The following is a 12,474-nucleotide window of genomic DNA, read 5'->3' on the forward strand; positions in this document are numbered from 1 at the left end:
TATGTCATTTTATTATGCTCCATATTATTGCATTTTATAGATCACGCCTTTCCTACAAATTGAAAATTTGTGGCAACCCTGCAATGAGTAAGTCTATCAGAGGCATTTTCTAACATTTACTGACTTCATTTTGGTAATCCTCATATTATATCAAACTTTTCATTATATTTGTTATGGTGAATCAGTGACCTTTATTACTACTATGACTTGCTGAATTCTCAAATAACAGCATTTTTTAGCAATAAAGTATTTTTAAATTTTTATTTCTTTTAATATATATTTATTTACTTGACTGTGCTCTTAGTTGCGGCACACCAGAATCTTTAGTTTTGGCACACAAACTTAGTTGCAGAATGCAAACTCTCAATTCTCTGACTAGGGTCAGACCCCATGCATTGGGAGCATGAAGTCTCAGCCACTACATCACCAGGGAAGTTCCAATAAAGTATCTTTTAATTAATGTATGTGCATTTTTTAGACAGAATGCTTTTGTACACTTACTAGACTATAGAATAGTGTAAATATAATTTTTTTGTGTGCCAAAAAACATAACTAGGAGGCCAAAAATACTGTGCAACTTTGTTGTAATATTCACTTTACTGTGGTAATCTGAAACAGAACTCCAAAAGATATCTCCAAAAGATATTTTTTGTGAAATTTTAAAAAGCACAAGACTAAAAATAATAGCTAAGCATAGCGTGTAATTAGGGTGGGGCAATGATGACAGTTCAAGTATCTACTTTTCAGTGAGAATATCATCTTGTTTTTACCTTTTAACCCTGAATTATTCAGAAGTGAATGCATTACTGCTTCAATGAAAACACTTTTTCTTTTCCCATTTGCCATTTTTCTTACTTTGTTTTCATGTTTATCAGAGCACCCAAAACATTCATTCTCTCTCTTATCAATAATTCAACTTTTTACAAATCATCCTCAAAGGCAAGGCAGAATAAGGCAGACTGGCACCTATCACCTGGAAAAGCATGCCACAGGAAACAAGATTCCAGCCAAGCGAAAGGCTCTTGGCTGCTTTATCATCCACTTGACTGTTGGGTTAACTTTACCAATTATATTCTCCAGTGTTTAGAGGAGTTGGGAATGGAGGCAAAACATCATTGCCATCTTGGCGCTCAGCATTGTTTATTGAGTGGGGGATAATGTAGCAATTAATACTGTGAATAATGAAATTTTCTCTTCCCTCTGGCAGTCTTAATACTCTGGGCTTCCCAGGTGTTGCAGTGGTCAAGAATTCACCTGCCAATGCAGGAGACTCAAGAGATGTGGGTTTGATCCCTGAGTCGGGAAGATCCCCTGGAGAAGGAAATGGAAACCCACTCCTGTATTCTTGCCTGCAGAATTTCATGGACAGAAGAGCCTGGCAGGCTACAGTCCATGGGGTTAACAAGAGTCAGACATGACTGAGCAACTGAGAACACACGCACATCTTAATACTTACAATAAAGTGAATCAATAAAAAGGGGAATGAAACAAGACTAGGGAAGCAAGATGGTTCAAGTTCAAATATAGCATAAACAAAATAAATGGGTTGAATTCCCTGGTTAGAAGACAGAGTCTCACACTGAATTTTTTTAATCAAGTTATGTGATACTTTGAAGATAGTGATGACCTTTGAGAAAGGTGGGAATGCTCACAGGGAAGCATGGAAGGAGCTTTGAGGGCTAAGATGTTCTAACTGTTGATGTGCGTGCTGGGTACGGGGTGGTTTACATACTGGACACTGAAGGTCTAGGTGCCTCCCTAGAGTTCTTGGATGCAGCCAGGCCCAGAGCCCCAGGATAAGATGGAGCATCACTTCAAAGAAAAACATTGAGGCACATCATTAACACCCAGCCTGTCCCACAGGAGATGAACCCCACTCATATACGCAGAGCTTTTAAGATGATGGCAAATACTCATTTCAAGTGACAAAGAGAGACTGAAGTACATAAAGAGCACAAGAAACAGGTTATGAAGTAGAAGAAAACATCAGAGAACCTAAAGTTTGTCTTCAGGGAATAATGATGAAATAATATGATGCCACACAAAGACACACCCAGCAGACAGAAGATGCCTCAGAAATTTAAAATTTAACAGAATTAGTTGCATAACAGCATTGGAAGATGAAACTGAGGAATTCTCCCATAAAGAGTCCAAAAGGCAAACTGAGAAAAAATAAGATAAGAGAAACAACATCGCCTATCCAATATCCAAATACTAGGAGATTAGGAAAGTGAAGACAGAGAAACGGAGAGGAGTTACTTACCAATAGAATCATTCAAGGGTATTTCCCAAAAAGGGAGGATGTGATTTCCATATTAAAAGGCATGGGCATGCAGTGTACAGCGTACAGTGGGTAAGCCTGATCCATTCACACAGCACAGAAATTTTCAGCGCACCAGACAGAGACCTGACTCAAGAAACCTCCTGAGAGGAAAACCCTCCTACAAAGTTACCCACTGAGGATCCTATGGTCCCACTTCTCCAGGGCTCACTGGGAACCAGGAGGTGGCAGTTAATGTCCTCAGAATTCTCAGGGAACTGACTTCCAGTCTAGAATTCCAGCCCCCAGACCCAGAAGAAGGGCTGCCTTCTGCACAGACACCACCCAAATCTGTGATCTGGACCCACCGAATAAGTGAAAGGGGAACATGTGGTTTGCTTTTCTTGAGCACTGAGTCATATTGGTTTGCCTGTTTTTCTCTTGGACTGTTTCTTTTCTGACCCATTTGTCTTTGCTTTTCCTATGCTAGTGTTAGGACATGACCCTGTGTCTGTTAAGGGAATAAACACTTTGGTTTTGTTAGTGGTGGTTTTTCAGTCCCCTTGGATCCTTTGCCCAGTCATCAGGTCCCCTCATTTCTGCCCCTTGGAAACCCTCAGTCATATCTCTTCGTCTGCCCTCCCACTTGCCCCTATCTATATTCCTTCCCATTTCTTCTAGACCCTCCCCCACTCAGCACTGCTTATCTGACAGCTACACCAGCAGGGACTCCCAGCTGGGAGAGGTTCATTGCTGGAATCTGTGAACACTTGTCTGGGGCATTCCTCCACTTTGGGCCCCTGGGATGCTGGGTAGGCAATGTCAGCCCAGGGAAAGAGCAGCTGCCCAGGGAAACAGCAGCTGCTCAGGAAAAAGCAACTCACCTGTGTTTCCCTAAAAAGCACTGTCTCTTCAGAGGCATAAATGCAGATTCCAGTGCGACCACACCACAGCATGGATGCGAGGAGGGTAAATGGGTTAATGCACATGGGTGCTCAGAGCTCTTCTGACATTGCTGCTGGTGCTCCTCCTCCTTTTCCACCTCCTCCTCCTTCTCCACCTCCTCCTCCTTCCCCACCATCATCATCACCACTGTCACTGTCACCACCATCACCACCATCATTATCCATGGGCTACTCAAGTTTTCTCTGCTGTGATCCTCATTCAACCTTGACGACGTCCATAAAGACCTCATTTTCAAGCACAGCCACAATGAAAGACAGACCTCAAAATATGAATTTGGGGTGCACATAATTCAGTACATAGAAGATCTTATTTGGAACAAGGGTCTTTGCAGATATAATAAAGGTAAGGCTCTGGAGATGAGATTATCTGCACTAAGGTGGGCCCTTATTCCAGTGGCAGACAGCAAAAAAGACACAGACACCGAGGGGGAAGACCACATGAGGACAGTGGCAGAGACCGGAGTGATGGGACCACAAGCCCAGGACCCCCAAGGCCACCAGAACACGGAAGAGGCTTGGGACAGAGTCTCCCTCAAGCCCCAGGAGGAATCAACCCTGTGACACCTTGCTCCCAGACTTCTAGCCTCCAGACTGTTAGAGAATAAATGTCTATGGTTGTAAATGCCCCCCAGCTTTTGGTAATTTGTTACAGGAGACTAATACGGCCACCTAAATAGTCACCCTGTTTATTCATTGATTCATGAGATAAATTTCTATTGAGTAGGTAAGTACAAAGGACAGAAACCCTACTCTCAGGGGCTTACCTTCCAGTGAGGAGTCAGGAAGTGGTACAGAAAAAACCTATACCTTGTACGTATATTCAGAGGTGATGATGGGCAGGAGAGAGTAAAGCGAGGCAAGGGGTGGGGAGGCTAGCTTTAACCACAGAAGTGAAGGGGCCCTTTGGGAAAGGTGACATTTTAGCCAAGACTTAGAGGAGCAAGGAGTCCAGTGGGAACCAGGGAGAAGCATCCATCATATCCACATGACACAGAACCCATCAGATATCTGGGTGCTTCCACAGCCCACAAACCCCACCTCTCCTCCTGTCCCTTCTCCCGAGCCCATCCCTGCCACGGCTTTCTGGCGGTCCAGGCTCCCCACAGGTAGATCTCAGCTGTCCATGGTGACTGTCGCCTGGCCACTCTTCATACCACCCCACAGCCTCTTCCGGCAGGAAGCTTTGCTCATCCAGGGCAGGGATACAATTTAACCTGCTCTTAAGGAGGGCCATGATGTGGGCAGGGGTGTCCACTGACATTCTCTGAGGATGCCTGAGTTTCAGAATCAGCCACAACTAGGGACCACACTCCACTCAGGGCTGGAATAGAATTTTTTTCCTAAATCACAAGACAATCATCATTCAGTCCACTAAATGCTGTCCCCAGAATCCCAGGGACAGGGGAGCCTGGTGGGCTGCCGTCTATGGGGTCGCACAGAGTCGCACACGACTGAAGCGACTTAGCAGCAGCAGCAGCAGCAGCCCTGAGATATACTGCATCACTGTGGCCTCTGCCTGGAGGTGGTCATCCCCACCTGCTCAAATGGCCCAGGGCCCCAGAGCCCCTCCACTCACTAGATCTGTAGGAGTGCACAGCAAGTCAATAGCAAGACCAAATCCCAACTTTCATATTTCATTCAAGACAGGCAAGATTTTTCCCTGTTCTTTTATAAAAGATTAAGCAAAAGGACACTCATTAGACAGAGAGAGACTAGTCAAGGGGAATTCCAAATAATACAAATTATCTTCCCTGGATTCTCATGTTTAGGTGAAGAAGTTAAAAAGAGCTTAAGTGTATCCATCCATTGCTCCCACTTGGGAGCAGTTGCTCGTCACTTGAGGGGGCTGTTCATCAGAGGAGCAGAGCCGACACTGGGGCCCAAGGAAGGAAGGAGTGACAGCATTTTAGAAAATTACACTTTCTCCCCACAGGATAAGTTAAACAGATAGGAGTGTCTTTAAAATAGCCACACAACCGACTGCTTTTCTATTAAAATGGCCAAGGAGTTTAGTCAAGCAATTTTTTTCCTTTATTTTTGTTAAATAAGATTCCAGAAAGTATAGTGCAAACACTCAGTAGAAAAGTTGCAATTAAGAAATGTACATTCACATTTAACATTTCAGTCCATTCACTGTTTTTTTTTAAATAAAAATAGGACAAATTATTCAATTACTTGTCTCAATTTAATAATCTTGGAAAAGACTGGAAGGTACTCTACAGTGTTCAGTGGACGTAAAAATAGACCCGTATTGATTATACAAATCTATCATGAGAAGTTACCCAGTGATATTGAGTTGTTGTCATTCGGGTACAGACGTTTCGTTTCCGCGTCTAAAGAAGCATTTTCCGTGAGCTCTACCAGCAGGACAGTGTGTCACCCCAGCCCACTCTGTGCTCCCTGGAGGGACACAGGAGGGCGAGGGGTTCACACAACCCTTCTCAATGAGTAAATAAAATCCAAGAGTGAGCTTTGGGTTTACCTTAAATGGGAGTGGAATCTGCTGCTAAGAGATGGTCAGAATTGGTACATTAGCTCTGCTTGTGCAAGGTGGGGTGCAGTTGGTGTGAACGGTGTGCACGAGAGACAAGGGGAGTGCACTGAGGCTGAGAGGAGACACTCAGAAGGGGTGCAGGAGCTGCACAGGCTCAGGGTCCAGGATCCGCCGAGGCGGGACGCGCTGCGGCCAGCCAGCAGACGACCCGTGGTGGCCTGGGCCTGTCCCTTTGCACATGCTGCGAGTTTTGGAATCCAAACTAAGTTTTACACGGTTAGGAATTTCACAGCATGCGATGTTGACTGCAAACGGCTCACGCGGCCACAGTTTCAAAAGAGATGAAGGCAAAACCACGTGCCTCTCTGGGGCTGATGCCCAGGGAGCATCGGCGACCCTGGCCCGTGGAAGAGGCCGCAGCAGCGGCTTCGTCAGGATTCCCGGAACGTAGGAATGGTGCCCTGAGACATGTGCTGCGTGCCTGGGCCAGGAGTTGCGTGGGGGTTGCTGGTGGGAGGCAAAAATCAAGTTCTGGCTACTGGTGGGCCCGCTGCCCATGGAGTGCCATCTGGAGCGTGAGCCCCAGATATGGCTCTCTGGCTGGCTGGTCCCGCATGCTTCCCTGCATGCACTCATGAAGCCCAAGGGTGGGCAGATCTCTGGGGGTCGTCTAGAAATTCCTCTCTGCTTAAACATCAGTTCTCAATAAGGGACTGGCAGCTGTTTTTAGAATCCAATCCTGCTGAAGATGAGCAGCCTGCTCTGGCAGCCAGCCAGCCCTGGGGGAGTCAGGGGCACCTGCACTCTGCAGGCACCCAATTCTTCACCATCCACCATGTCTCTGCCTCACCTTCCACACATTCTCAGTGAAACCTGCTCTTGGACGTTCTCTAATCCCCAGAAAGGAACACTGACCGCCTCTTCCACATCATAGTGTGACAAGGACACCAGAGGATTCTGACCTGGTAGAGCCACCTGCTGGGGGCTCGGTTGGCTTCATGTAAGTGGAGAACTGTGTGCAGCTTGGGAGCGTCTGAGGGCCTGGTTCTCTCCCAGGCCAATGGTAGAGAGGCCTTATAGAAAGTGACAGGACAATGGTCCTCCTCACTGAGGGATAGTTTCTAAGACACGATGGCAGACGGTACTGCAGGATTCAGGTTTAGGACAGAAAGGATGACAAGACAGGGCAGGGATTCCAGCCCAGTGTTGTAAGTCTTTGCTGGGGACCAGCTACTGGAGCAGGGCCCGCACTGAGAGGAGAGTACACACTGTCTTCATCTCACAGTGTCAGGCCCAGCTGAGGATGACTCTGTGCCCAGGGACACCCAAGGGGTGGGCTGTGGGGCACACTCACTGCCTGGGGACCCACCTGGCCGCTCAGAACCAGCCTGGCATGCACCCCCACCACTCACATGCAAGCAAGCTAAGGGCGCCATCAAAACAAACACAACTTCCCCAGTTTCACTGTGAGTCAAGAGGCGCTGAATAAAATGGAAAACCAGGAGCTCGGAATGAATCCTGGTCCTGCGCTCAGGACTGAGCAACTTTGTCCACGTCTGTAGCCTCTCTGAGCCTCAGATTCTTCATCAACTATGTGGAGAGCACGGCCACACCTCCCCCTGCCGGCTGTTTGGAGGTGGGTGGGGTGAAGCACAGGGAAGATGCTCCGTCAGCTACCGAGCTAGACGTGGGTCTTAGTCATGATGGCTTCCTCAGTTTGTGGTCACACGAAAAGTCCACCGGAGATGCAGTCTAACTGCACAGAGGAGTGACCTGCCATTTCCCTGTGGTTATTAGTGTAGAACAGACTGAATCCAGGGAAGTTCAGGAATTTCACAAAGGAATGAAGGATTATATTAATAACTACAGGGACAGTCATTATTTGTGGCTGAAGAATAGGAGCCATCTGTAATCACAAGAGATCCGGGGCTTCCCCAGCCAATTGTGACCCATTCCCTAGAAGACCATCTGTCTATTGTTTGCTCCTTCAGCCCAGAGATTGAAGCCAGACCTCCAAGTGGCTGCCCATGTGCAGGGAGGTGGGGGATGCCCTGCCAGCTCCTTCCTCCAGAACTCCTGCACCAACAGCCACCCACCTGCAGCTCTCCCGACAGGCTTCCACATATGCCAGAACCCAAACAGAACAAAAATAAAACCACCACACAGATGACAGGAAGTGGAACCAGGCTGGGGTCTTGATGCCCTGAACTTTGTACTAATACTGGAGAGAGATTCTTTTGAAAAAAAAAAAAAAAGAGGGAAAGAGGAAAGGAGGGAGGGAGGGAGGGAGGGAGAAAGCCTTCTTACTCTCTAGTAGTTGCTGGAGGTGGAGGCTTGGGTTCCACCCGGACGCCAGCGGGGGTCAAGGCTGCCTTTCTGTCCACCCCTCCCTGCCTCCTGCTTCCAGGCTCGCGATCTCTAGGCGCACACAGGGACGGCTTCACCTGATGCCCTGGGGGGCAGTCATCTGTCTGTATTCCTAGTTATTCCTGTATTCCTATAGTCTGTATTTCTGTATTCTTAGTTTGTTTCTTATATGAATCCATGCTGATTCCAGGAACAAATAACTGATTCTAATTTTGCTTATACCATGTCATGCAAACACACATGCGTGCACGTGCACACACACACACACACACACAGATTCAGATTAAGTTAGGCCTCTGGCAGAAAACTTAGTAACACATGTGTTATACTTTCAGGAAAATTAAGGAATATGAATGTCTGGGTTGTTACCATGAGGTCAAGCTGTTTAGGGAGGTCCAGCCCAAATGGGGCACCTGAAACTGGGCTTGTTAATTTCATGAGATGGACAAATAAGAAAACAGATTTCCACTCACCATCACAGGACCTGTCTCCCACACATGTGAGCACAGAGGGAAGGACAGAGCACAGAGCAAAGGAAAATCCCCTGAACCCTTTCCAAAGCTTCCTGGGGCCTCCTGGAAGTGAGAAGTCCCCAGGAGCTCCCCTGTATGCCCACAGTCTGGGGTGTGCCCCTGACCTGAGAGGGAAATCTAGATCGGGTCCCAGCCTCTGGGGCTGAGCCCATGGTCCACAGCTGGTGTGACTGACCACCCCGCTGGCCATGCCTGCCTGGCCCCAGCCACTCAGCTGTCCCTCGCATCCCACTCACCCTCCCACACTGTCTGCTTGGCGCCGGGCTCCCGGCCATCAGTTCACAGAGAATCAAGGATGCCCTCCCTGCTTTTGACTGTGGGAAACAGCTGCCTGGGGCACTCCCCCGGTACCACCCATGCAGGCGCACTAGCCCCAAGCTCCTGAGACCACCAGGGAAAAGTCACAATTCCACTCCCCCCATGGCACACAAGGCCAACCCTCGGGCACCTGGCCTGGTCTCTGCTCACAACAGACCAAGAGACGTCATCGGACACGGCACTGTGTCAGCGAACTTCCTAGGGTAAAACCCATCTGTCTCCCAACTCAAGGTGGAGGCCTGAGCCATTACAGCTAGCCTCCAAACACCCAGGCCTAGGGCCCCCTGTCCTCCCTGCTGACCTCCAGACCTGGCAGCACAGCCCCCGGTGGACCTGGAACCTGACGTAGACCCACCCCCAGCCTACGGTCCTGTGAAGGCAGATGCAAACCCAGGAGGCTGCACGAAGAGATGCCACATCTTTCATCGTCCACAACAAAACCGGGAATGTTACATGACAATCTGGGAAGGCTACTGCACACTTGCAACTTTCAAAGCAAACTGCAGCTGGCGAGGGCGACGTCCGGGCCCTGGGACACGGTCGTGTCCTCCAACTGCCAGTCAGCCACAGCCCACCTCTCATTTAAATATTTCACCAAAGCAAATATTTTGAAACCAATTGCCTCTACAAAGTTTGGATTTTGGGGTTTTGTTTTGTTTTGTTAATTGAAGCCATTACAAAACCAGGGCAAGTTAGTTTTCGGGGGCGGTGGGGCTAGTTATACACAATCGATGGGCCTGCACACTTCAGAATGACAAGTGTGACAGCAGGTCTGTGGTCCCCCTGTAAGGGAACTGCTTGATGCAGGGCATATCATGGGAACCCACATTTCCTATGTGTGTGATGGACGTACACTTGGGCAGCGTTTGCCTTACAAATCATGCATTTTGTCCCCAGCAGGACCTGCCACATAGGGAGAAATCTCCAGGATCCCCAGACTCAGGGAATCACAGAACACACCATGTGGAAGGGCAGACGCACCCTGGAAATGAGATGGGTCCACCTGCCAGGGAGAAAACCTAGACACAGCTGCCAGGCCAACCCAGCTCTTCCTTCCTGAGCGGCAGGTGAAAGCAAGGATTCAAATATTATATCCAGGTCGCTGCTGGGACAATGGTATCAGGTGGAGACAAAGCAAGGAAGGCTGGCTGGACCCTGTCCAAGCCTGCACATCAGCCAGGGATTGGGGGTATCAGCGCCCCACAGTGCCCTTCAGTTTGGGGAAACATACACATGGCTTGTCTCTGACTCACCAGTCTGCTTTGGACCAGACCTGTCTCTACAGTTTGGAGTTAGAGTTATTGCTTCTAGTGACAGAAAGGATTGGAAGCCCTGGTGGCTCTGGAGTCTGATAAACACAGCAGGCTCACGGCGGCCGGGTCTGGGGGGAGGCGTCCACCCTGTAGGACACAGACCTCCGAGTGGACTGGCCCAGGGTTGGGGGCCATGGAAGCATTTGGAAGTTCAGGGCTGCGTTCTAATCTACTGAGGTCAGGCACAAGAGGCATGCAAGAGTCTTGAAAGGACACAAAATCGGGGTCATTCCAAAGGGTAGCAGCCTAGCCAAGCAGGGGGATTCACTAGGGACCTCACGCATAGGCTAAAGTGTGCTGTTTACACCAGGTGTTGGCTTGCCTTCCTTTTGGTCAGAAGGGAGTAGGCAGCACCTTACCCAGCACTATTTACAGAGCATCTTAAAATAAATAATTTAGAGAGAATCCTACTCAGGAGGCTCTAATATTTGTACATGATTATTGTACAAGGTTAAAAATAAATAAGGCAATATCATACAGTCTTATCACAAATAAAAAGGAAATTGTTGACCAAACCCCAAGGAACGTTATGGCTGAACACGGCCCCTGTGCCCACAGGAAGCAAGTAGGGTTTGGAGCTGCTGATGATGAAGGTGGTTCTGCTCATCGAAGGGGAGACCTCGCCGTTTCAGAACAGCCGAGGCCCCGATGGCTTCCCGAGGCGGCGGTGACAGGGGGGCCACGCGTTCCGTGGCTTTGCCAACCCACATGGGGATCCCGCAGCTCTGTGGACCCAAGGTCCCAACACGGCAAGGCTGGGATCTCACCCCAGGCTCAGGGTCCATCTCGCTCAAGTCGATGTGAATTCAGAGCCAGTGGCTGTGGGAGCAACGACTGCTTCCTCACTGGCTGATGGCTGGGGCATCCTCACCTTCGACCGACTGTGGCTCCTCATCTTTAAACAGAAACCGCATGCTCAGAATATTCCTGACTTCCTACCTGCCTCATCCACTTCTAAGGGGCCATGTGATCACACTGGTCACACTGAGTTAACTCACATGGCCCAGGATCCTCTCTGCAGCTTACAGCCTGCACCCTGAATGGAGTGCCCCCTTTGCCAGGTGACAGAGCGTTTTTGCATTGTCATAATCCACTATGCCGTCCACCTCCTCCCACCGTGCCCTGGGGTGGAAGCTCGGCCATGGGGAGCAGATGGGCAGCAGGACCTGAGACAGCATCTCAGCCCCACAGCTTGGCACAGATGTGCACACCGGCAGAAGCCATGTGCTCTGGAGATGACTTGGTTCTGCCCTGTCTGTAGGAGGCAGGTGACCACTCATCCAGGGTGCATCTGAGGAAAGACTGTCCACCTGCCCACCTCTGTCACTGGCCCATCCATACTGGCTAAGCGGCCAACTCTGTTGGCTACCCGCCCCCAGAGTCACAAGACACATGCCCAAAATGGGGGGAGCCCAGAGGACACGGGGTTCAGTCCAAAGTGAGCCCCTGTTCCAATACAGAAAAGTGGGGACCCCCAGGGAGGGGGTGGAGCCCTTGGAGACCAGCGAAGAGAGGGATACCCAGGCTGCTAACTCTGCCAAGCAGGGCTCCCCTGCAACCCACAGGACGCCCTCCAGATGCTGTCAAAGCTCTGGGTCTCGGATGGACATCCCTCCCACATTGACTTGCCTGCCCAGAACCTTCCCTCCAGTTTCAAGCTGCCCTCCTCGCTGTGGTCGCAAGTCAAGGTCTCCACGTCCAGCTATTTCTAGACAGTTCCTTCCCACTGGCCCTCCTGCACCCCTGCCCCCTGCAACAGCATATTCCAGCATGGTCATGCTCCTCGTCTCCATGGCAATCACAGAGATACACTGGTAGGAGATTCCCAGCCTTGCACAGAATTATTTGCAGTCGTTTTCCCCGCAAATTAGAGCAGGGACATCTAAACTGACAGCCATGAACGCCAAAACTCCACATCCAGGGGACTGGTTCTGCTGGAGAAATGCCTTCCATCCAGGAAGAAGCTTTCTCATGCTTGTGAGGTTCACTTATCTTCAAAGTCAATGAAGCTGTGCACTGCTGTTCAGCATACAGGAACCCAAGTTGCCACGGTAGCGAGGTAAGAAATGACACCAACTACCTTCTCTCCTTTGAACAAACAGTGGCGTGGGCAGAAAAGGGAATGTCCAGGTTTCACAGGAGCTGATGCACTCAGGCAGGGCAGGTGGAGAACGCAGAGGCAGAACATGAACTATGCTGGTCACAGAGATGTGGCTGCAGGGCC

This window comes from Budorcas taxicolor, chromosome 4 (assembly GCF_023091745.1).
Source record: "Budorcas taxicolor isolate Tak-1 chromosome 4, Takin1.1, whole genome shotgun sequence".
Classification (NCBI taxonomy): Eukaryota; Metazoa; Chordata; class Mammalia; order Artiodactyla; family Bovidae; genus Budorcas; species Budorcas taxicolor.